Raw genomic sequence first — 26,090 nt, forward strand, 5'->3', positions numbered from 1 at the left:
GGACCCACTCTGAGAACCACTGGTCTAAGTCATTTGTGGCATTCCTGTTCCCCTGGCCAATCAGACCGGAGAGAAAGAGCTTCCAGGAAAGGTTTCCTTGTTGATGATAAGAGGCACTTGGGAAGAAACAGTCCCTTCTTCTTGAACATTGTGGAGTTTGCATGAGATGTCTGGAGTTGTGGCAGCCATTTTGGGCTCCCAGAAGGCTCTAGCTTGAGGGCTAAACCTACCCACTGAAGATGGAAAGCTTGTTCCTGGTGGTGGTTGAGTCACAGAACTAATGCTGGAGCCGTCTTCAGGAGATCTTGGTGAGCAAGATAGCAAGTTTTCCTTTTATTTTAAGCAAGTAGTTCCCAAACTTTACTGTCCATTAGAATACATGGGAAACTTTAAAACTCATCCCACATCAATTAAGTCAGAACCTCTGAGTGTACAATCCAAGAATCAGTACTTTTTAAGTTTCCCCAGGTGTTTCAACGGCCAGCCAAGTTTGAGAACCCTTGCTACTCCAAGTGTGGTTGAAGGACCATCAACATTAGCATTATCTGAGAGCTTGTCAGGAACGAAGAATCTCAGGCCCCACCCCACACTCTGGGACCTATTCTCAGAGCCTGTATTTTCACAGGTAATATATGATCTGTATACACAATAAAATTTGAGAAACAATGGCTTAAGCCATTTTGAGTTGGTTTTTCTGTCATTGGCATCCCAACTGTTACCATCTCCACAGCTAACACATCTGAATACAGGAGTCACACATTAAATCACATTGAAATAATTCTTTCAAGAGAGGTCCCAACGGTCTTTCCAACACTGGAGAACACTGTGGCCATGTCTCATACAGTTAACCATGCCCATACCTACAACACAGGAATTCCACTTAATGGCATACACTCTTGAGAAAAACTTACATATGCTCAAGAAAACAAACATAAAAATGTCCTTTGCAATTTTGTTACATCAGGAAAGGAAGAAAACCTAAATGTCCATAGTTGGGGAAATTAATAAATAAATTACGGTATACTCATATTATCATGATATTAGTTAACATTTTTTATTTTTTTAAGATTTTATTTACTTATTTGACAAAGAGAGAGAGAGAGAGCACAAGCAGGGGGAGCGGCAGGCAGAGGGAGAGGGAAAAGCAGGCTCTCCATTGAGCAAGGAGCCCGATGTGGGGCTCAATCCCAGGACTCTGGGATCATGACCTGAGCTGAAGGCAGACACTTAACCAACTGAGCCACCTCTAGTTAACATTTTTTAAATTAATTAATTTATTTGAGAGAGAGCAAGAGAGTGAGCGTGCATGCTTGCGTGCAAGTTGGGGGAGGGAATGAGGGAGAGGGGGAGAGAGAATCCTCAAGCAGACTCCCTGCTGAGCGTGGAGCCCAATGCAGGGCTCCACCCAGGACTTGATTCTACCACCCTGAGATCATGACCTGAGCTGCAACCAAGAGTTGGACACTTAACTGACTGAACCACCCAGGCATCCTAACATTAACATTTACTGAGCAGATACTTCCTTTTATAAATGTTTTACATGAATTACCTTGTTTAACCTCATAGCGTCCCTATTAGGCATGCATCACTGGAATCCCCATTTTACAGAGGGGGAAACTGAGGCACACAGCAGTAACTTGCCCAAATTACTGCACAAAACCCACGGAGCAAGCTGGGATTTGAAACCAAATAGTCTGGCCCTAGAACTGACCTTCTAATAATTATAGCAGCCTGCCTGGTGGGGAAAAATATCTTCCCTGACCCCCTGACCTTTCTACATAGACGTGCCCATTCTTTCCACATACACATTCATGTCTATCACAGCACCTGTAATATTTAACTGTAACTATCACTTTCATGCAATCTGCTGGCCCCTCTTAAAGTGCTTTTCAACCTAGATGCACACAAGAATTACCTGGAACACTTCTTTTTAATTGTGGTAAAATACACATAACATAAAATTTACCATTTTAACCATTTTTAAGTACACAATTAAGTATATTCCCACTGTTATGTGACCATCGCTAAAACCCATCTCTACAACTTTTTCATCATCCCAAACTGAAACTCTGTCCCCATGAATAAACTCCCCATTCCCCCTCTTCCACCAGTCCCTGGTAATTACCATTCCACCTTCTATACCTACGAATTTGCCTAATATACGGACCACCTCCTATTAAGTGTAACCACACAATGTATCTTTTGTGGCTGGCTTCTTTCACCCAGCTTAATGTTTTCAAGGTTCATCCATGTTGTAGCTTGGGTCAGTACTTCATTCCTTTTTTAAGGCCAAATCATATTCCATTGGAGGCATCTGCCCCATTTTCTTTATCCTTCATCTGCCAAGGGACACTGGGTTGTTTTCACCTTTGGGCTATTGTGAATAATGCTGTTATGAACACTATGTTTTGGTATCTGTTTTCAGTTCCTGCTTTCACTGCTTTTGGGTAGATACCTAGAAGTGGAATTTTGGGTCATATTCTGTGTTTAACTTTTTGAAGAACTGCTCAACTGGTTTTCCACAGCAGCTGTACCATTTTACATTCCCATCAGCAATGCAGAAAGGGTTCCAATTTCTCCACATCCTCACCGACAGTTGCTACTTTTTTTTAATAATAGCCATCCTAATGGCTGTGAAGTGATATCTCATTGTAGTTTTGATTTGCATTTCCCTAATGATTAATGCAGTTGAACACATTTCAAGTGCTTATTTGCCACCTGCATCTCTTCTTTAAAGAAATATCTATTCAAATCTTTTGCTTATTTTTAAACCAGGTTCTTGGTTCTTTGTGGAGTTCTAGGAGTTCTTTATGTATTCTGAATATTAATCCCTTATCAGATATATTATTTGCAAATATTTCCTCCCATTCTGTACGTCATCTTTCATGCACATGTTTCATGTTTGAACTTTTCAAACACATGGTTCTCCAGCACCTTCCATGCTATGCCAGGTGCATCTAAGGAGATAAATAAGATCTGGCCATGGAGTCAGCACCAGGGAAACATGGGTAGACTCAGGAGACACCAGAGTCAGATGGTAATAGGGTGCTGGACAGTGTAAGGCGGGTTGTCCACACCACGGAATCAGAGAGGTCTGGCTGCAGGGGAGGGCTGCCTGGAGGCAGGGCTGGGGTACAGGCTTCAAGGGCCAGACAGGAAGGGGAGTTCAGAGGAGGAGGAGCTCCAGCAGAGGCATATAGATGGGTACACCTGGAGCAAAGGTGGAGAAGCTTCCCAAGGAGGACAGAAGAGGAAATATTTGTACCAGCAGCTGACATCTGCTGGGAGCCTCTCTGCCCATGCTTTTCCACTGTTACGTTTCCTCATCTTTAAACTGGGGATAGCAGCAGTCCCTGGTGCATGGGGCAGCTGGGCGGATTATGTGACCTGGGACAGGAAAAGCCCGGGAACCCTGCCTGACGTGGAAGAAGTGATCAGTAGTGCCAACCAGGGATTTCTTCATTATTATCTCCTTTAATCTCAACAGCAACCCTAAGAGATGGATACCATTATCTCTATTTTTTCCAAGAGGAAACTGGGGATCAGAGAGGTAAAGTCAGTGCCCCAATATCACCCAGCAGGAAAGAGCCAGGATTGAAACTCCATTCTGTCCGACTCCAAAGTTGTGCACAAATCTTCTACAAAACTTGGGAACAGATGCTGGATTCCTGGAACCCAGAGCTGGAGGGGGCCTCCCAAAGCCACTGTGTCTCCTTCATTTTGTAGAAAAAGACAACCAGAGAAGGTTGGTGACGGCGCAGAGCCCCACAGCATGGCAGGCTGCAGGGGAACTGGGGCTGAGGCTTCCAGTTGGACTGATGGGCAGGACAGATCACCACGTTGGCCTCAGCCTCCCCATGAGTCAGGAAGCACCGAGTGCCCCAAACTGCAGCCCAGCTCAACTAAGAGCGCAGTAGGGAGCCCGGGCGTTACCCTGGAGGAGGAGGCAGGGCAGCTTCTGCACTGAGGGCTCAGCCACCTGCCACCCACCTCAGGCTGGCCGAGGTCTCCCCCAGGGGCTCCCAGTCCCCCCCCCCAGCTTGGGCCTGTATCACAGAGACCCCCTGAAGGGCCCCCACCACAGCCTCTTACCCACCACAGGGAGGAAGTCAAGCAATTACAGATGACCTTTGCAAGGGAGCAGAATGTAAAGTGGAATCCATTTGCCTCTGCAATCTTCATAATTACCACAGCAATTATTCCCAGCGAGCCATTGTGACCAAGCTTCAGTGCAGGTGCTGAGCCCCCAACGTGCTGTGGTTTCTGCCTGCCCCCCCCCCACAGGCTGCCTTCTGTCCCATGGCATAATCGGCTGCAAGTGTACAACCTCTCCACCCTCCAGCCACAACCACGGGGGGGCTGCCGGTGGCTGGCTTCAGCCCCATTGCAGAGATGAGCAAACAGAGGCCCCTCCTCACTGAGGACGAGGGGCCCGTAAGCAGCTGAGATTGGGCGGGAGCTGGCCCCTCACACCTCATCTGGGTCCCCTGTATTCCCACTCAACAGTTTCCTGGGTGAGGCGGAAAGACCCTCTGAGTCATTTTCCTCCAGAAACAGAGGGAAATGGATACACAAGTAGCACTCGTGGTATAATTTAGGGAAGCAGTTTCTAAACCTGGATGTGTGACAAAATCGCTTTCAAAGAAAATGCACATTCCTCGTACCTGCTCTGGAGAGTCTTGAGTCTGCTGATCTGGGGTAAAACCCAAGTGTCTCTGTCTTGTTTTGTTTTATTTTTTAAAAGTTCCCTCGTATGATTTCAATAATAAGCCCAAGCTTGGGAAACGTTAGGAGGCACAGGAAGGAATTCCTGAATATTTTGTTCTTTCCCTCACTGTCGACTCTTCTAACAACCCAAAGCACCTTCTTTTTCACATCTAAATAACCCCTGGAAGAGGTAAGGGAAGAGATCTGAGTCATTCACACTTTAGTATAAAGAATTTTACTCAGCCAGCTTTCTGCCTAATGTTTAGCCTAATGTCTAGCTGACAATGTGCCCATATACGGGAAGAGGAGGATAGGAATTAGGAGTGTTGAGCCTGGGTTGAGCCCAGTCTGACTCTTGGTTTCTGCTCAGGTCATGATCTCATGGGTTATGGGATCGAGCCCCATGTCAGGCTCTGCACCCAGCAGGGAGTCTGCTTGGGATTCTCTCCCTCTCCCTTTGCCCCTCCCCCTATTGGTGCTCTCTGTTTCTCTCACAAATAAATAAATAAATCTTAAAAAAAAAAAAAAAAAGGGAGTGTTGAGGAAAGAGAAGAGAGCAAGAAGAGGGAGGGAATAGAGATGCTCCTGAGAGAGGTATTAAGAGTAGGCGCTTTGAACTGAGCCAAATGACTTGACTCACATGTCTCCAATGGGAGAAGAGAGAGGCTTGGACTTGTAGTAACTGACACTCATGCCGGAGTCCAGACGGTAATCAGTGCCTGCCTGAGCCCCATGGGGGGAGGCCAAGCACAGCCCACAACTGGGGGACGATCTAACTCCTCGCAACTCAAAGTGTGGTCCGTGGACCAGCAGCACCGGCATCACCCAGATGTTTGTGAAAAATGCAGAACCTGGGCCCACCAGATCCTCCAACTCCGAATCTTTTAACAAAATCCCCAGGAGACTTTTGAGCACCTAAGAAGCTCTAGTCCAATTAGCAGTTAGCCCCAGAGAACCTCGGGCATTACCCGCTTCTAAGAGAACATGAACAGGCAACAGGCAGGGGTACCACATAAAACAAGCGGGGGGACTGGGGAGAGGGGTTAAACCCCACCACTGAGCTGGCCCTGAGCTGCTTTCTAAAGGAAGGGAGGGGGGCATAGGCCAATAAGATGAAGAAGTAAAGTTGGGGCCCTTGACTTGGGAGTCCATCGCTGGGTGCACGGCTCACTTTGTCACTAACGTGAGAGTGTCATGGGGCCCAGAGGAGCTACGATGAGAAAGCATTTTGGAAACTGTGAACCACTAGACAGAGTGAGTCACTGCCGCTGTTTCCTGGTGTCCTCAGGAGACCCCACGTACGCCTGGTTTCACAGGCAGCCAAACTTACCTGTTTCCTTCCCATGACCCTTCAGAGCTGGAACCTCAGGCTGAAAGGAGTCGGACAAACCAAGTCCCGTGACAGTGTTATTTTCTGATAATGTTTTAATGCATCTGCCAGGATCTGAAAAGACCCCTGGAAATGGGTACCAGGTACAGTCAGGTGGGGGTGCTCCAGGCTCCCCAAATCTCACAGCCACCCACCTGCCAGAGCGGGGACACCCTGTCTGTACATAAGAACCAGTGCCGTCTGGACCACCACAATGGCTAAAAGAAAAGGACAGACTATCTCAAGTGTTGGCAAGGATGAAGAGCAACCAGAACTCTCCAACACCACTGGTGGGGGGTGAAAAATGGCCACTTTGGACAACCACTTGGCAAGGCCTACCAGAGTTCACCGCATGCACACCTTAGACCCACACTTCCCCTCTTGGCTATGTGCCCCAGGGTCACGCATGCACGTGGCCACCGGACGCCGTGCATGAATGCTCACGGCAGTGGTATGGTATTAGGCCCAAACCACCCAGATGTCCACCGACGGTGGGAAGACTCAACTGTGTGCAGTGACATGTGCTACGCTGCCCCTGCTTCAGGCCAAAGGTGCCCCTACCCCAGCTGCGGGGGGAGCTCACCGCTGACAACCCTCAGTCCCTCCCCAAGAACTGCCCTCCACCTGACAGACCTTTCCAGGCGGGAAGCTCACCTCCAGTAACTGACTGCCCCCAGGCCCGGATCCCTCACCTTAACGCAGGACCCCTGTGAAGCTGCTGACACTTTCCAGGGCTGCAGGTGGAAGGGGGAGCACGCTGCAGGGGTGATGTCTCTGGAATCGGGAGAGGCTGGGGGAGCAGTAATTTCTTATAAAGCCCGAGGGATGGGCGGGCTGGGGGCTCTCGTGGCCTGGAGAAAGACAATGAAAGGCTGAGAGTGATGAATCACTAATTCAAGGCCAAGGGTGAAAGCCAAGGGCCTTCTTAGCTGCATAAAAATTCTCCCCTGCAGCTGAGGGGGAGGGAATAGCGGAGCAAGAGACACAGAGCTTCATGATAAGGGGAGCGGAATGTCAGAGATGGTTGAATTCTCAGCCCTTGAAGAGTCTGTGGCACCAAGGTCAGGCCTTGCTCCGGAAAGAGTGAGACTTGGAAGTGACCCCTCAGAGCCTAGCATGCCTTCACACTGAAGACAGCGCTGAGGATCCTCCCTCAGATCTGCCCCCCCCCACCTCGCCCTGGCCACCAGCCCAATATCTAGGGTAAGGCACACATCGGCCCGGCTGCCGAAGCCCGGAGAGCACTCGGATGCCAGCTGAGGGCTGGATCAAGGGGTGGGGCGGGCCACGAAGCTGGATCAGGGAGAGGTAATCCCACATGTAAGAGTCAGAGGGAGAAAGCCCTGACCACAGCGGGCGAGGCAGAAACGCCCGGGCTGCCGTATCAGACAGCGGAAAAGGAAGTCAAAGCCTCAGACTCATTCGGTGGATGTGCCAGGCAGGCCAGAAAACCCACCAGGAGTCTACCTCCTGGGGCGCCTGAGTGGCTCAAATGGTTAGGCGTCCGCCTTCGGCTCCGGTCATGATCCCAGGGTCCTAGGGTCGAGCCCCACGTTGGGATCCTGGCTCAGCGGGGAGCCTGCTTCTCCCTCTCCCTCTGCCCCTCCCCCTGCTCATGTTCTCTCTCTCTGTGTCTCAAATGAATAAATAAAAAAATCTAAAAAAAGGAGTCTATCTCCTGCAGGACTGACAGGCCCTCCCTTTGCCAAAGCCATAAGGAACGTGGTGGCGTGAGGGGGGTCCCAGCAGCCTGACAAGCTTAGGGGTGAATATCCCTCAAAGACCCAAGAACAGGAGCTGTTGTTACAGAACTGGGTGCCCTGACGGCATTGAGATGATAGGATCCCCCAATAAGAGGCCAAGTCACAGCGCTTCCTCGTCAGAAGCAAGGTGGGTGCAATGATCACAACTACGGGCAAGGTCAGAGCCACGGCTGGGACAGCCTGAGCCGCAGAGCTATGGGAATGTTTAACAGAATGCGGGGCGCCTGGGCGGCTCAGTCGTTAAGTGTCTGCCTTCGGCTTAGGTCATGGTCCCAGGGTCCTGGGATCGAGCCCCACATCGGGCTCCCTGCTCGGCAGGAAGCCTGCTTCTCCCTCTCCCATTCCCCCTGCTTGTGTTCCCTCTCTCTCTGAGTCTCTCTCTGTCAAATAAATAAATAAGTAATCTTAAAAAAAAAAAAAAAAAAAAACAGAACGTGGTGGCCCCGGGGGGCAAGCTGGATAGACAGCCAACAAGGACACTCCCTCTCTACAGAATCAAAAGAAACCAAGGCCTGAGGATCAATAAAAGTCATGATCCTTTGCCCGATTTCCAGACCTGAGCAAGGTTTCAGATCTAAGTGACTGAAGTAGAGACCAGGTCCCCCCGAGGAAGGGCCCCGTGACCCCAGAACAAATATATGTGATAATGATTTGAACAACCCCTCCCTTGAGGGACTTACACAGCCATTTCTCAGGGTAAGCATCACTGGAGAAGGAGGAATACCCAGCATTTCAAGGCCTATTAGACACGGGGTCCAAACGGATATCAGTCCAGGGCCCCAAACAGTCATCATGGCCCCCTGTTTGGTGGGAGCATAATGGGGGCCAGATGCCAAATGGATTCCTGGCCCAGGTCTGGCTCCCGGGGAGTCCACTGCGTCCACCCTGTGCCACTCTGTACAAACTAGGGGCAGTCACCTCCCCTGTCTGGGCCCTGGTGCCCACCATGCGACGGAAGGGCTGCCCTAGGCAGGGAGGCTGGATGAGCAGGGTGTAGACTCACATCCTGATGTCCACACTGCTGTATGAACACCCGTAGAGTGCCCTGGGAATCCACCAGACCCTGTTCCGATCTCGGTCCTGCCGCTTCCTGGCAAGTCACCCTTGGGCCCACTTTCACCTTTCTCATCTTCTACAAAGCAGGGATGACGGCACCTACTTCACAGGGCGGCTGTGAGAACCACCACCACGGGAGACCAATGTTTCACAACACCTCCTCCTTCCTCACTCCCAGCTGACGCCGGTGCCGTTGTCAGGAGAAAATGGGAGCAGCCTGTCGAGAACACCCCCACACTCACTCGCCCCCCCTTCCCAAGCTCTGCCTCCCAGGCACCCGGCGCTAGCCCCTGGCCTCCTGGCTCGCCAACTGCAATGCTCGGACTCTCCCTCCACACAGACTCCTTCCCACCAAGGGAGAAACAGGGTTTGTTTCTCTCATTAAAAAAAAGGGGGGCGGGGCGCCTGGGTGGCTCAGTCGTTAAGCGTCTGCCTTCGGCTCGGGTCATGATCCCAGGGTCCTGGGATCGAGCCCCACATCGGGCTCCCTGCTCCGCGGGAAGCCTGCTTCTCCCTCTCCCCCTCCCCCTGCTTGTGTTCCCTCTCTTGCTATCTCTCTCTCTGTCAAATAAATAAATAAATTCTTTAAAAAAAAAAGGCCCCCCAGAACTGCACACTGCCCTCAGTTCCTGCCCCATGGGCCTGCTCCCATGGCTCATCGAGGACACTCCGAGAAGGCCGCCCACAGGCCCTCCTTCCCAAAGCCCCTCCAGTCAGGCTCTGGCCCTCACTGGTCACCACTGGCCCCCATGGTGCTGAAGCCCCAGCCCCTCTCTAGTCCCCTTCCCGCTGCCACATGGCTGCCACCCCATCGGCCCTGACATCATGGCCTTCCTGCTCTGGACACCACACTTTCACCGCCATCTTTCCTTGACTCTCTATGGCCCCCACACCCAGGGCTCAGCCCTGGGGCCTCTTCTCTTTCTTGGGCACATCTACTCTCCAAGTGATCCCCTCTTATATTTCTAGCCCCAACTCTGGCACTGAACTCCAGCCTCATAAATCCAACCACCTCCTCAGCCTCCCATCTGGATGTCCAACAAGTTGACCTGTCCCCAAAGGACTCTTGATTGCTCTGGAGCCGGCCCCAACCCTGGTCATCTCTATCCCCCAAAATGACATCACTGTTCACCCAAATGCTCAAACCAATGATGTAGATTCCTCTCCTTCCCTCACCTCCACAACCCACTGACTCTCCCCTCAGACTATACCCAGACTCCAGCTACTCTGCACTCCCTCTGCCATAGACGGTGGGTCAACACCATCTCTCGCTTGGAGGACTGTGTGGCCCCCTAACAGGTTTCCCTTACACCCTTGCCCCCTACCATTTATTTGCCAGACACTCCTCTTTTTAAATCATAAATATAATTTTGACATGTCACACCCCCACCCTCTAGTGACTCACCATCTCACTGAGAACAAGACCCAAGGGCTTGCCTGCCTACAGGTGGAACACAGAGGGCCCCGACCTGTTTGCTTACTCTCACCTCCAGCCACTCCCCCCATCCCCTTCTCCCTTCCAGGCACTTTGTCCCTCTGTGTCCCTCACACACATCAGGCTCTTTCCTGCCCCAGGGCCTTTGCAGGCGCCCTCCCTGTGCTGGGATGGTCCTCCCCTGATGTCCACAAGGCTCATTTCCTTGCCTTGTTAGGTCTCTAATTCATGTCTCTGACCCCTAACCTATCTAAAATAACCAGTCCACCCCATCACTCCCTAGCCCCTTCTGTTTTATTTTTCCTTTGTAACACTCATCACTCCCTGATGTTATTTTTTTTAATTAATAGACTTTATTTTTAGAGCAGTTTTAGGTTCACAGCAAAACTGAGCAAAAAATACAGAGAATTCCCATATATCCCACTCCCCCGTTTCCCCTACCACCAACATCCCATCACTGTGCTTGTTATAATCAATGAACCAACACTGACACATGATTGCCAACCTAAGTCCATAGATTACATTAGGGTTTGCTCTTGGTGGTGTACATTCTATAGATTTTGGCAGACATATAATGACATGTATCCATCTACTGTTTCATTGCCCTGAAAGTCCCCTGTGCTCCATCTATTCACCCATCCATCCCTCTCACCCTCTCCCTTTCCCCAAACCCTTGGCAACCATGATCTTTTTATTGTCTCTGTAAGTTTTGCCTTTTCCGGAATGTCATATAGTTGGGATCACAAAGTATGCAGTCTTTTCAGACTAACTTTCCTCTCCCTTATTAATTTCTTTAAGGTTTCTCCATGTCTTTCGTGGCTTGATAGTTCATTTCTTTTGAGTCCTGATTAGTATGCCATTGTCTGGACATACGAGTTTATTTATCCATTCACCTATTACATGATGTCTAGATTCGCTTCTAAGTGTTGGCAATTAAATACCTTGACATTCACAATAAACAACAGTAGGTTAAAGGCACTGATGAGTCCTGCATAAAGGAAACTCTTTACCTTGGGTGTACCTGGTTTTTCCCAAATTAGACCACTGACAATGCATCCAGTGCACTGGATAATGCAACTTCCCACCTCCTGGGGCCACAGGAGCACATCCCAGACAAGGCCTCTGGGTTGGGGCAACCAAAGAAGCTTCTCCTTGAAAGAAGAGAAGCTGAGAGCCACAAAGCAGAGCTGGAGGCACCAAAGTAAAGAGAATGGTTGGGTCTGGGGGTTTGAAAGATGTAGGTCAGGCTAGGGTGAGGACCCCAAGAGGAGTAATGGGAACTAAAATGGGGACCTGACTCTGGTGCCCTATAGCCACATAGCAACTGGGTGCCCCTCTGCCTCTCAGTGTCCCGATAAGACAAGGAGATCAGGCAAGGCTGGTCCCTACAGCCCAAGGCCCTACTGCCCAGAGTTTCTGAGGCTATGGGTAGGTTCTTAGGTTGGTTTCTAGAATTCAAAAAGCATAATGCCTCTAACACCCAGACTGAGTCTCTAATTACCATTCCTCATTAAATGGATCCATGGAGAAAAGACAACTCACAGAAATGAGTAAAAAAAATGTGCAAGTCATATATCTGACAAGTGTATCTAGAATATATAAAGAACTCTGAAAACTCATCAATAAAAAGACAAAGTATCCGATTAAAAATTGGGGAAGGAGGGGTGCCTGGGTGGCTCAGTCGGTTAAGCATCTGCCTTCAGCTCAGGTCATGATCTCAGGGTCCTGGGATCGAGCCCCACATCAGGCTCCCAGCTCAGCGGGGAGTCTGCTTCTCCTTTTCTCTCTGCCTCTCTGCCGAGCTTATGCTCTCTCTCTCTCACGATCTCTCAAAAAAATAAATAAAATCTTAAAAAAAACTTGGGGAAGGATGTGAAAAGATATTTCTCCAACGAAGGTATACGAAAGGCCAATAAACACATGAGAAGACGCTCAACATCATTTGTCATTAGGAAAATGCCTATCGCAACCACCATGAGATGTTACTTTACACCCACTAGGATGGCTATGATCAAAAAGATGGACAATAGCGGGGCGCCTGGGTGGCTCAGTCGTTAAGCGTCTGCCTTCAGCTCAGGTCATGATCCCAGGGTCCTGGGATCGAGCCCCACATCGGGCTCCCTGCTCAGCGGGAAGCCTGCTTCTCCATCTCCCTCTCCCCCTGCTTGTGTTCCCTCTCCCACTGTGTCTCTCTTTGTCAAATAAATAAATAAAACCTTTAAAAAAAAAAAAAAGATGGAAAATAGGGATGACTGGGTGGCTCAGTCAGTTAAGAGTCTGCCTTCAGCTCAGGTCATGATCCCAGAGTCCTGGGACTGAGCCCCACATCAGGCTCCCTGCTCAGAGCCTGCTTCTCCCTCTGCCTACAGCTCCCCCTGCTTGTGCTCTCTCTCTCTCTGACAAATAAATAAAATCTTTTTAGAAATTTAAAAAAAAAAAAGATGGACAACAGAAAGCACTGGGGAGGATGAGGAGAAACTGGAACTTTCATACCCTGCCGGTGGAAATGTGAACCAGTGCCGTCTGGGAAACAGCCTGGTAGCTCCTCAAAAAGTTAAAAGTAGATTTACCATGTGACCCTGGGTATAGATCCAACAGAAATGAAAGCCTATGTCCGCTTGTACCTAAATGCTCATAGAAGCATTACTCGTAACAACCCAAAGGTAGAAACAACTCAGACGTCCATTACTGGATGAGTGGATAAACAAAACGTGTATATCCATACGATGGAATATTATTCAGTCATAAAAAGGAATGAAGTCTTGACCCAGGCTCCAACATGGGTGACCCTTAAAAACAGTACGCTAAATGAAAGAAGCCAGTCAGAAACGTCTTATATGAGTCCACTTACCAAATAAGCATTATCTAGAATCAGTGAATTTATAGAGACAGAGAGGAGATGGGTGGTTGCCCGGAGCTTGAGGGAGGGGAACTGAGGAATAAGTGCTCAAGGGCATGCGGTTTCTTTCTGGAGTGATGGAAATGTTCTGGAATTAGATAGTGGTGATGTTGCACAAGTTTGTGAATGTGCTAAAAGCCACCGAATTATATATTTTATTTTTTAAAAAGATTTTATTTATTTATTTGACAGAGAGAGAAAGAAAGAGAGCACAAGCAGGGGGAGCTGCAGAGGGAAAGGGAGAAGCAGGCTCCCTGCTGACTAGGGATCTGGACGAGGGGCTTGATCGCAGGACCCCGGGATCATGACCTGAGCCTAAGGCAGAAGCTTAACATACTGAGCCACCCAGGCGCCCCCAAATTGTACATTTTAAAAGGGATAAAATTATGGTATAGAATTATATCGCAATTTTATACACACACACACACACACACATACACACATATATAAATAAAATGACCCAGAGCTCCCTGAAGAAATGGCTGATTACAGCTCTGAGGAGCCTAGAACACCTTCATTCCAGAAAACAAGGACACTTCCAAACACAGTGCGCTTGTGTGAAAAGGATACCAGAGTTAACTTGAAGAGGCTCCCACTGGCCAAAAGTGGGACAACTTAAGCATCATTGAGAGTAATGAATACAAGGACTGAAACTCATCAAATTTATAAAAATCCATAACGAAAATCAAAATCAAAATATAAAAAAACTTTAAAAGTCTGTTAATAACCAAATGTCTGCAAGAATGTGGAGCACCGAGATCTAGCACACACTACCTGTACGTGTGGGGACTGGTACAACCACTTTGGATAACAGTTTAGCACTATCCGGTAAGTGTGAAGACACACCCCATGACCCAGCAATTCCACTCCTAGGTTTATACCCTGCAGAACTGCATGAGTTGGGGGGCGCCTGAGTGGCTCAGTCTGTTGAGCGTCTGCCTTTGGCTCAGGTCATGATCCCAGGGTCCTGGGATCGAGCCCCATGTCGGGCTCTTGGCTTGGAGCCATTAAAGAATAGTAATTCTATTAATTAAAATTCAAAGAGAGACACAACTATTTGGTTTTGGATGCATACTTATGTGGTAAAACCAAAAACAAAGCAGCTAATACCACTAACTATTTAGAGCGGTGGGTCCCTCTGGGAGGGAGGCCCAGTGGAGAAGGGTGCTAGGGAGGCTTTTGTGACTATAGCAATTCTCTGGTTTTGACCTACATGGTAGTGACTTGGATGTTGGCTTTGTATTGATTTGTTAAAACGTATAGCGTAGGTTATACACTTTTGTATTTTAAAATGAGATAAATACTCACTGGTCACCTTTGGAGGTTGCTAGAGCACCAACTCATTTTTTTTTGAAGATTTTATTTATTTATTTGAGAGACAGAGAGAGAGCACAGGAGAAGGGGCAGAGGGAGAGGGAGAAGCAGACTCCCTGCTGAACGGGGAGCCTGACATGGGGCTCGATCCCAGGACCCTGAGATCATGACCTGAGCCAAAGGCAGACGCTTAACCGACTGAGCCACCCAGGCACCCCCCATCATTTCTTTTAAAACTGATAAATAAAGGGAAAGAATCAAGCCTTTATCCTACTATACATACCATATTTCAGAATAACAAAATAAATGAAGAGGGAAAGTTCTTTATAGAAGTCTAGCTAATGCAAACAAAATGATTAAATTAGAAAACCACCATCTGGTGAGGAGGAAAGTATGATGGAAATCAGATGTTGACTTGCAGTAAGGGTGGGGTGGCCACAGCCCTCGGGGCTCCCACCTCCCCTGCACCCCTGCAGCCGCTCTGGGGAGTGCCTCACTCCCCTGCAGACCGAAGCACTCCAGCCATCCAGACCAGGCTGTGAGCAGAGTAACTACTCCACTGGCAACAGGAAGATGGGCTTTTTTGCATGTGCTTTGCTTGCTATTTCCTGCCCAAAATTTGCACAAATATTCCTGGAGTTCTTGCCAAGGGGGGCACAGACCCCTCCTGGGAGTAGCCCCTGGCAGGAGCCTCGAAACCTCAAATTTGGGAAAGAGCCTGGCCTCTAGCACCCAGCTCAGCTGAGCAGTGGTCCAGAGCAGCCTGGGGATGTGATAGGAAAGGGTCCTGGGGGGGAGCAGGGATCTCAGAAATCTGGAGTTGATGCAAGTAGGGGCCCCCCATCCCCAATCTACTGCCTCGCAGACCCCCATCCCCAAGGCAGTGGGGGGGCCCTCCTCGCCCTTCCATACCTAATGCGGCAATGTTACAACTTAAGTTGCTGACTTGATTTCTCCCTGTCAGGCTTGTCTTGACCCTGTTTGGGGAGTGAGGAGGCGCAAAGGAAGCCTGCCGTGATTTGCCACCCCACCCCCAGCCCTGTCCAGGGGCACCCAGGCCAAGCCAGCTTTGCAGCTTACCAGGCCAGCTGGTGTGAGGGGGAGGGGCCCCCAATGCACAAGGGCCCACCCAGCCAGTCAGCACCAGTGACAAAGGGGCTGGGGAAGGGGCAGAGGCAGGAATCCAGGGCCCTGTACGGTGGGGTTAACCTCCCATCAGAGGTACCCTGTCTGGGGCCTGGCCAAGTGGGGCAGGTGAGATGGCAGTTGGTCACCCAACACTTGGGGAGCAGGACAGGGTGGCAGCCTGGTGTCCGATGGAGCTGCTGATAAAGGTGACACCAGATAGCCTGCTGTAGGCGGGGCCGGGGGAGGGGAGGTGGGAGTGGGGAGAGCCGTGTTCAGACCCAGGTGAATCCCAGCTCTATCACACATTCGCTAGGGACCCTGGTCCGAAGCCTTAAGCCCGGGTGCAGCCTCAGCTTGCCCATCTGAATGCAGTGCTGTGAGGCTGACGTGTGCTAATCCCCACGAGGGGTCTAACACGTGCGCATGCTGTTGTTACGGAAACTGGGGCTCAGGGCTCCGCGGGGGTAAGCAGGGTACAGACGGACACATCCACAGCTGGGAGGGGGCTCACTCGCCACTGAATGGCCAGCACCCAGGTCAGTACCGCACACGGCTCTGGATACCTATTTGCGGAACGAACGAATGAGAAGAATGTCAGGAACCAGCAGCCAAGAAGAGTGACCCAAGGAAGAATCAGAGCTCAAATTCCAGGTCTGCCCCTTCCTGGATGTGCCACCCAGGCAAGTCATTCCACCATCCTGCCCCCCAGAACCTGGGCTTCTTCATATATCACACAGGAATAGCAGTCATTAGCAAATACTCCAGGTGCCTGGGTGGCTCAGTCGGTTAAGCATCTGCCTTCGGCTCAGGTCATGATCCTGGGGTCCTGGGATCGAGCCCCGCGTGGCGTCGCGTCGGGCTCCCTGCTCAGTGGGGAGCCTGCTTCTCCCTCTCCCTCTGCCCCTCCCCCTCCGCTCGTGCTGTCTCTTGCTTTCTCTCTCTCAAATAAATAAATAAAATCTTTAAAATAATAATAATAATAAATAAATAAATACCTCCCTCGCAGCTGATGGCTGGGCTCACAGCAGCAAATGGATACAAAGAAAGTGGAGAAGGGGTACCTGATGCTCCATACCACTGTCCCCCTCTCCTGAGAGTTGGCAGGGGCTTCTGGGTGAGTGGCCTCACCCAAGATGCCTGGGAGGTTATACCCTCCCCCGGGGTAGGGGGCAGCCAACAACTACCTAGTAAGGGGGTCCAAGAGTCCTGGCCCCTTGCCTCCAGGCAGGACCCCATCCCTGGCACTTGCTGTCCCCCTCTCAAGTGCCCTGCAGACACCCTCCCTCCCTTCTGCGGGCTTGCCTGCAGTAAATCACTTGTCTTGTTATGCTTCCCAGCATCTGACCTAGGACAGGAAGTATTTTGTAAACTCTGAAGCATTGTTTTATTTTCCAGGAAATGCTGAAAAGAGAGGAGCTGACTGGGAGCCTATAAGTGAAAGAGGACGTCTGTCTGTTCTGTGGGCAGAGTCCTGCTGCCCTGCCCTCACCGGGCTCACAGGCAGGTAGGGGAGCCGGGGAGGGGAAAGCAACAAGACTGTTAACATCAAGGATGGGCAAGTGCTACGAAGGAAACTAAAGCAGGGGCGGGGGATGGAGAAAGACAGCAGCTATTTTTTCCTTAATTTTAATTCAATTAGCCAATATACAGTACATCAGTTTCAGATGTAGAGTTCAATAATTCATCAGTTAACAGCAGCTATTTTATTTTTTTAAAATTTTATTCATTTATTTATTTGACAGAGAGAGAGGGAGACAGCACAAGCAGGGGGAGCAGCAGAGGGAGGGGGAGAAGCAGGCTCCCCGCTGAGCAGGGAGCCCGATGCGGGGCTCGATCCCAGGACCCTGGGACCATGACCTGAGCCGAAGGCAGACACTTAACGAACTAAGCCACCCAGGAAACCCATCAGCAGCTATTTTAGATGAGATGCTCTGGGAAGGCCTCTCTGAGGAGGTGACATGGGCAGAGATGTGAACATCATGAGCCATCCTGACCTCTGAAGCCGGGCACTTCCAGGGAATAGCAGTGCAAAGGCCCTGAGGCAGGAGGATGTCCAATACATCCAAAAAATGGCCAGGAACCAAGCGAGGAAGGAGTGGCATGAGATGAGGTCAGAGGGACTATGCAGCTAGATCACACAGGGCCTTGTAGGCCATTAACAGGACTTTTTATAGGACTTTGGGTTTTATTCCAAAGAAGAGGGAGTCATTGAAGTTTTGAGCAGAGAAGGGATGGATCTGATTTAGGTTTTAAAAGAGTCTCTTTGGCTGCTAGGACAAGGAGGGAAGCAGGGAGACCCGGGAGAGGCTGTTGCAATGATGCAGGAAAGCTACAGTGGAGGCTCAGAAGGGAGGGCAGCAATGGACGTGGGGAGAGGTGGTGCAATTCTAGGCGTTGTGAAGGTAAAGTCAGGAAGGTAGTCAGGAGACAGATGGATTCAACTACCCAGTTTACAGAGGGGACAGAGGGACACGTTAAACTATACCCCGGGGATGCAATCAAGAAAATCCAGACTGCAGGAAATTCTACAGGACAAACAACCTGGCTTCTCCAATAGATCAACTGCCGAGGACAAAGGAAAAGATGGAGAGGGAAACTACAGATTAAGAGAGACTAAGACACGTATCAACCAGTCACAATGTGTAGCCCTTATTTGGATCCTGAGTCAAACTCAGTGCAAAAAAACAAAAGCAAGACAAAACAAAAGAAAGACATGTCTGTAACACTCAGTAGATATGTGACAAAATAAAGGAATAGTTTCTTCTTAGGTAGAATAATGGCATTGTGATTATGTTAGGAAAAGTCCTTATCATTTCAAGACACATCTTGAGGTATTTGTGAGGAAATGGTGTCTGGGACTTGGTCTGAATTGGGGGGGGGGGCAGAAATGGAACGAGACTGGCCATGAGCTGGTAGGAGTTAAAGCTGAGCAGTAGGTACATGGTAGTGCATTATCCTATTCTCTCCACTTCTGTAAAGGCTTATATTTTCCCATAATAGAAAGTTTAAAAATAGGGCGCCTGGGTGGCTCAGTCGTTAAGCATCTGCCTTCAGCTCAGGTCATGATCCCAGGGTCCTGGGATCAAGTCCCGCATCGGGCTCCCTGCTCCATGGGAAGCCTGCTTCTCCCTCTCCCACTGACCCTGCTTGTGCTCCCTCTCTTGCTGTGTCTCTCTCTGTCAAATAAATAAATAAAATCTTAAAAAAAAAAAGTTTAAAAATAAAGAACAGAAGAGGAAACTGAGTCCCAGGCAAGGTGCCAAATGGCCAAGGCTCCTCCATTAGTGGGTGTAAAGACCAGGATCTCGCCCTGGGCCCCCCTGCTTCCCAGACCATGCTCCTGCCCTGCCTCAGCTGTCTCTCTTCCTCCAGTGGTCGGTCTAGGCGGGACCCAGGCAGGCCAGGGATAGGGTGGTATAGCCCTGGGGAAAGGCCAGACAGGACAGAAAGGGGGCTAAGAGGTGCTCGGCTACCTGTTCCAGAAAGTCCAGTGAGGCCAACGGTTTAAAATATTTGGCATCTGCCCCCTAGCCTCACCTCCCACTTCCTCCCTCGGGTTCCTACGCGGATTTCCTCCCCAGCCCCTACAACCCACCTCTCGTGCTCCAGCCTCTGCATCTTTGTCCCTGTTGTCACTTTGCCTGGAAGGCACCTTCCGCCTCTCCGAATCTACCATCCTTTCCTTCCAGATCTACCTCTGGCAGAAGACCTTCCATGGTCAACCACGCTCAGTCTTCAGGAGCATGCCTATCTGCACTCCCTAATGAGAGATGCCGTGGCATAGAGGTTAAGAGCAGATCCTCTGGGGCGCCTGGGTGGCTCAGTCGGTTAAGCGTCCAACTCTTGATTTCAGCTCAGGTCATGGACTCAGGGCCTTGAGATTGAGCCCCGCATTGGGCTCCGCACTCAGTGAGGTGTCTGCTTGGGATTGTCTCCCTTTCCCTCTGCCCCTCCCCACTCTCTAAAATAAATAAATAAATAAATAAATAAATAAAATCTTAAAAAAAAAAAAAAAAAGAGTAGAGTCTCTGGATCCAGATTGCATGAGTATGAGTCCTGCCTCAGCCACTTACTTGCAATGTGACCTCAGGCAAGTCACTTAACCTCAGTTTCCCCATCTGTAAAATGGGGATAACATTACTGAGGAAAACTAAATGAGTTCATAAATATGGATAAACAAAACAGTGCCTGGCGCATGTCAGTGGACCTCAGGCCCCCTGGGGCCCCCTGGCATTGCTGTCCGGGGCCTGCCTCCCTCCTTTGTGGCCCCCCCCAGGACACCTCAGTACCACACACACCGTGGGCGCCCAATCACCACTTTCATGGAGACTTGGCTTCTGTGACGCTCCTTCTGCCTTCCTGGTACCCAGACTTACCTTACCCACGTGCCCATCCCACCAGGTCTCATCCACCCCAGGAATGCGAGGAAGGAGAGGAGAAAGAAGCCCATGCGGGAACCAGTTCAAAACCAGCCACAAATAAAAAATGTAAACCCGAGTGGCAGCATCTGACAAACTGAGGGGAATGCAATTTAAATGCTCACTTTTTTAAGATTTCCAAGAAAAATCCCAGATATTATCAAGTGTAATTTTAATTATGTTTTTACGAGGGATGACATTTGTTGTATACAATGCAAACAGCACAGGATGGCTAAAAAGAAGAAACATTCCCCATCCTGCCTGGCACCGAGCCTCCCACTACCTGCCCTCAGAGGTAAGCCCCAATAACAATCAGGTATGCAGCATTCTAAACATGTTTATGCAATTTGCACACGCAGACACATATGTATATTTTTTAAATGGGATCACACGAAATACATCATTCCACAAAGTCACTTGCCTTCACTTGCCCATACGTTCTGACCATCTGTTCTCTCTCAGCGTCCCCCAGCATCTAAAACGGTGCCTGGCACACAGGGTACGTGCAGTGGAGAGATCCACTGACCAAATGAAAGAATTGAACAGCTGCCTAAAATTGCACCGGCTGGAGACATCCTAATTCTGTCCCCAGCACCCCCGCCGGACATGAAGCTCTGCCGCGCTGACCATCTCCACTCTGCACCCTGTGAAGGCACCTGTGGGAGAGACTACCAGGTCAAAGCTCTGATCGCTATTGCCAGGAAGGCAGTGCCCACCTATTCCCCTGGCTTCCCACACCCTCCACCACAGCATAGGTTTACTATGATTACAGCTTTTATTTCTCAAATGAACTAACGCTATTTACAGACTCCACCCTGGGTCCTCAAATCTCCTTTTGTCCCTCCTGAATAAATGAGAGGACTCATCCTTTATTGTTTCTGAGCCGCCCTCGGGAACCCAAATCCACAGTAAAGAGTCATTCTCTAGACAGTAAACAGTTTACAAATGCAAAATCTGAAACATCTCTTTGATTTCTAAAAATGGACAGGTTAATTTTTTTTTTTAACTGTCAACTTCAAGCAAGTATCCACTGACCCCTCCCACAATACAAAAGAAGAGAAAATGAGGACTCCCACCCTCTCTCTCTCTCTCTCTCTTTCTCTCTCTCTCTCCCCCTCCCCATCCCAGTCTAGGGTAGCCAGATTTAGCAACTCGAAATACAGGACACCTACTTAAATGTGACTTTCAGATAAACAACAAATAAAATTCTTAGTGCAAGTATGTTCCATGCAGTATTTAGGACACACTCATGCTAAACAAATTCATTGTTTATCTGGAGGTCAAATTTAACTGGGCATCCTGGTTTTTATCCCTTAAGCCTCCTGCAGCCCCCACCCAGCAGCAGCCGAGGCCTCCTCTGCCCCCTGCCCAGCCCGCTGCCCCTCACAGTCAGAAAAGTCTCCAGAAGCATCACCCCTACCCGCACAGCCACTCGCTGCCCAGAGATGGCCCCACCAACTTCCCTGGTATTGGAGTTCCCACCCCTCAGAGCCATCTGGGGCCAGCTTCCTGCTCATCTTCTCCCCTGGCCCATCGTGCAGGTGGGTAAGCACTATCTCTCGACCCAGCTGCCGGGGAGTGGGGGGCATGTGTGTGATGTGACCCTCAGGTGCAGCCCCTCGGGGACTGCTGTCGCTACAGAGCCACCTGCCTAAGAGCGAGGCCCTCGCCCCACCCAGTGCCTGATGGCTGCTGAGGTCTAGAGGTCTGACCATTCCAAGCTCGGCTCCAGAGGCCCAGTCTAGCTCCAGAGCCCACCGTGGGTCCCTGACGTTGTCTGTCGGGGCTACTTCGGAGCTCCACTTCTTCTTTCACCCTGTTCTGCCTGCTTCCTGCCCCAGCTGACCACAGCCAAGACTCAGGGACCACCCCCCACCTGCACGCTAATCCCCCCTCCACCTTCTACACCACCTGTCCCCAGTCCCCACCACCCCCCATCCCCTGCCCCAGTCTGCTGCCCCTGGCTGGAAACCAGCCACAAAGTGCCTACATCAGGTAGGTGTGGTGCTGGCTAATGGATTTTATTTGGCTTTCCAGTACTTTCTAAATTTTCCACAACAAGGACATCTTACTTTGGTAATAAGAAAAATAAAAGCTTTTTTTTTTTTAAACTTAAGAAAAGTATAAAACCAAGCATCCCTCCTCCATACTCACTCCTCCCCCATCCCTCCCACCTGTTCCCCCGGGAGGGAGGACTCCCCCCAAATCCGTGAACTCTCCCACCCCCCCACCCCCCCAACCCTGTCCCACCATGCCCACAGGCCGTTTCACTTCTCCAGTGAAGGCTTTCTACCACCAGCCTATCCTTGCCTGGGGTGGGGGGGGCTGTATGCAAATTTATGAGCGATTTCCTCAACTCCTATGGGGAGAAGAAAAATGCTTTATGTGTCCTGAGGTTGATGATGTGAGGGGCCAATACACATTCACTCATTCTACAAGTGAGCTAGAGCAACCCAGTGCCAGGCGCTGGGGACACTGGGGACACTGGGGACAGAACACAGACTCTGCCCCTTGGACTTCATAGCCTTGCAATGGGAATATGGGGTAACACCCCAATGCCCCAGAGGGTGCTGGATGAGGGGAGGTGAGTGAGCAGGATGCCCGAGTCGGGAAGCTTCTGGGAGGAACAGAAGTCTCAGCACCCCCCCACCCCCCCCACCCTCCCCACCCGGCCCAGGGTGAGAAGTAACGTGGAGGGAAGAGGAGGGAGAGTGTTCGAGTAGGGCGACAGCCTGTGCGCAGGCCTGCAGGTGAGAGAAGCATGACTTCCTTGAGGAACTGAGAGCAGTTCAGAGGAGCTGGAGGGCAGAGGGAGGGTGAAAAGAAGGCGGAAACCCAGACTTGGGGAGGACAACAGTGCCACATTAAGGAGACTGCCCTTTGTTCTCGGGGCAATGGAGAGCCACTGAAGGATGCAGAGCAGGGGAGTGACACAGGGTCAGGTGTGTGTCATACAAAGGTCACACTCCTGCTCACTGATGTGGATTCTTATTCTCAGCAGCCACAACCCACAGTCACGATCGGGCACATCTCACCCACTGTGCTCGAACTTGAGCCACGGAGCACCTGAAACCTGTATCTCCACGGAGACAGCAAGCCCCAGCAGCCAGCTCCACAGCCCTCTTGCTCTTGCAATAGGGAATACAGGTTAAGAGCATGGACTCTGGAGCCTAGGTTCAAATCCTAGCTCCTCCACTTTCAAACTGTGTGACCTTGGACAGAGAACGTCTCTGTGCCTCAGTCTCCTCATTTGTAAAATGGGGCTAATCCCAGTACCTACTTCATGGGGCTACAGTGAGGACTGAATGAGTTAGAGTTGGACCAGGACCTGGCACGTGACAAATGCCACATGCTGTTAGTTTTTACTGCTATTACTGCACCCTCTTCTGGAGACCCCCAGGGCCAACCCCCTGCAGGCACTAACTAACCCATCCTCCACTTGCCTCCCCCTGCCCCTGAAGCACCCCTCCCATACTCTCTTACTCTTTCCATGACTAGGGGTCAAGACAGAGCCAGAGAGGGGGAACCTCTAAAACAATCTCCACCTGGCTCTGGGGCCTCACCCTAGCTCCCTCTCGCCCCGTGGAGAGAGTACTGGACTAGGAGCCCGGAACTGAGTGTCACCCCCAGCTCTGCTGCTGACCTTCTCTGGGCCTCAGTCTCCCCCTCTGTAAGGCCAGGACAAGAACATCTTGCAGTTGTCTCATCAGCATGGCTGTCAAAGGAGCAACAAGGGCTGGAGAAAGCTCTGCTAAATGTCCACATCTGTCACAGACCCCAGAACCCTTGGCCTCTCCTTCTGGCCTGGGTTTCCTCCTCCACACAATGGAGTCATGAGATTTGCTCTGAGCTCGCTATGAGGACCCCAGAAGCTGAGGATGGCCTGGCTGGGGCCTTCCTGGATGCCCTGAGGCTGATCAGGACTTTCCCAAGTGCTGGGACAGAGACAGACACCCGTGGTCTGAGCTGGGCAGCCCAGGAAGAGAGTGCCAACCCAGGGGCCTGAGGAAAGTCAGACCTTCCCCGGGGCCTTCCACCAAGTCTGGCTCAGGCCAGGAACTCAAACCAGGGGCCCAGAAAGACCCTCTGGAGCCATCGGAACTGTGACATTTATCTCCAAATGCCATAGGTGCCCATCAGTTGCAGGACCAGGAAGGGCGTAAATGGGACTCTCTGCCTTTGGTGGCCCTTGGTCCTGGGGGATGGAAAGAAAGCCCAAGAAGAGGCTCACTCCCCATCTGCAGGTTGCCAGCTATCTCCCATAGTTCAAACCCATTCATCCGTTCATTCCACAAACATTTACATGGTGCCAGACCCTGGTCAGGTGCAGGGTCAGTGACAGAAATGAATCAGATTCCTACCCCGAAGGCACTTCTGGTCTAGAGGGTGACAGACAGGACATAAATAACTAAACCACAAGGCAGACTAGGTCGAGGAATGCAGGGCAGGAGGCAAGGATCTCACCTGGGCATCAGGAAGCTTCCTGGAAGGGGTGGTTTGTGAGTGGCCATTTGCATGTGACCGGAAGGTCAGGTGGGTAAGGGATAGAACGTCCACCATCAGGAACAGACAGTGCTGTTCGCACCCCAGCCATGCCAGAGCCAGGGAAATGTGGGTTATTAATGGTTGTGCCCAGGGAAAAGCAGCTACATGTGTCACTGCAGATGGGGGGCAGGGCTGGGCTGCGGGGGGGAGGGGGCAGTGGGGGCTTGAACCCCCAAGCTCTGGGGTTCGCCACCGCGGCCCTCACACCCTGATGACCTTTTAATCTTTTCATGCCCTCCTAAGGCAAAAATAAGAGGGAGAGGTAGTTCCAACAGGCAGCAAGTGGCCTGGGGGGTGAGGAGGGGAGCGGTGCCAGCAAGACCACGGCTTATGCTTATTTGCAGGCTAGGTAGCATCACCTCGTTCTCCCGCCCGCCCCCCATCCCAGGTATGGGGGAAGGGGTGGAGGGACAGAAGAAAAGATCTTTAACTGCAAACCAGACAGAGCACAGGGCGCATCAACTGCTGTGTTGCTCCCAACCCACTCTGATCCATAAATAGCTTACGCGCCAAGCTGGCACAAGCCCACCCACCCCGCTGGGACCAGCCCGCCCCCGGCCAGCCACTCGGAATCCCCGGGCCTGGGCGCCAGCTTCCCCAGGAACCTGGTTCCTGCGTTTTCCCCCAGGGTAAAGGCCTCCGCCGCTAGCTGCCTTTCCCAAGGGGCCCGGCGCAGGGGCATCCCGGCACTGCCTGGTGATGCCCGCGAGCCCCGCTGCCCGCAAAGCAGCCCCGGCCGCGCGCCCGCCGCTCTCCGGGTAACTGCCCCGTCCTCGCCCGCGCTCCGCAGGCACGCACTCGCGAACGGGCCCCCTCCCTGCGCACCCGCTACCCCAGGCCCAGACCCCCTACCTGGGGGCAGGAGCGCCCGGCACCAGCGGCGGCGCCGCGGGGCAGAGCGGGGCGTCTGGGGCCGGCCTCAAGCCCGGACGACTTCCCGGGGGAAGAGGAAGCTGCGCCGCCGCCGCCGCCACCGCGTCTCTCCGGAGCGCGCCGGGGCTGCGGGAAGGAGGAAGGTCAGAGCCGAGGAGGCGGGGGGGCGTGCACAGATGGGCGCAGATTAGAGAGGCATTTTTAGCGAGCCAATGGCAGCTCGGCGCAGGGCGGCGCGGTGCCTGCGCAGGTGGAAGCGCCGCGGAGGCAGCACCCGGCTTAGCAGGCGCCCGCGGGGTAAGGGGGGGCGGCGGCTCCCCCAGTTCCCGGGCCGCCTCCTGCGGGTGCTCCCGGCTGGGCTACGGGGGCTCTGCGGCGGGCGCCGGGTGCGCCCCCCTTTCCTCCTCTCCCCAGCCCTCCAGCAAGCGCGCTCTGGAGGGCCGGCGGGGGGGTCGCTCCCCTCCCCTCAGTGCCCTTTGCACACCTTCTGGGACGTTCCTCCCGCCCTGTCTGACCGTCCTGGCGGACAGTCCCGTCTGTCGGTTTCTGGCCTCTCCTAACCCTGCGTCTTCTGGTACGAGCA

General features: G+C 51.5%; 1 protein-coding gene across 1 annotated transcript in view; it reads right to left on the bottom strand.

Annotated features, from left to right (window-relative positions):
- The window catches only part of PACSIN1 (protein kinase C and casein kinase substrate in neurons 1), a 55,472-nt gene extending 29,823 nt beyond the window's left edge, over positions 1-25,649 (bottom strand). The window contains exon 1 of the mRNA XM_032409989.1: positions 25,487-25,649. The gene's annotated coding sequence lies outside the window, so the exon portion shown is untranslated. The remainder of the gene's footprint in view (positions 1-25,486) is intronic.
- Positions 25,650-26,090: the final 441 nt, after the last annotated feature.

The sequence above is a fragment of the Phoca vitulina genome, unplaced genomic scaffold, assembly GCF_004348235.1.
Source record: "Phoca vitulina isolate PV1807 unplaced genomic scaffold, GSC_HSeal_1.0 scaffold11, whole genome shotgun sequence".
NCBI classification, from domain to species: Eukaryota; Metazoa; Chordata; class Mammalia; order Carnivora; family Phocidae; genus Phoca; species Phoca vitulina.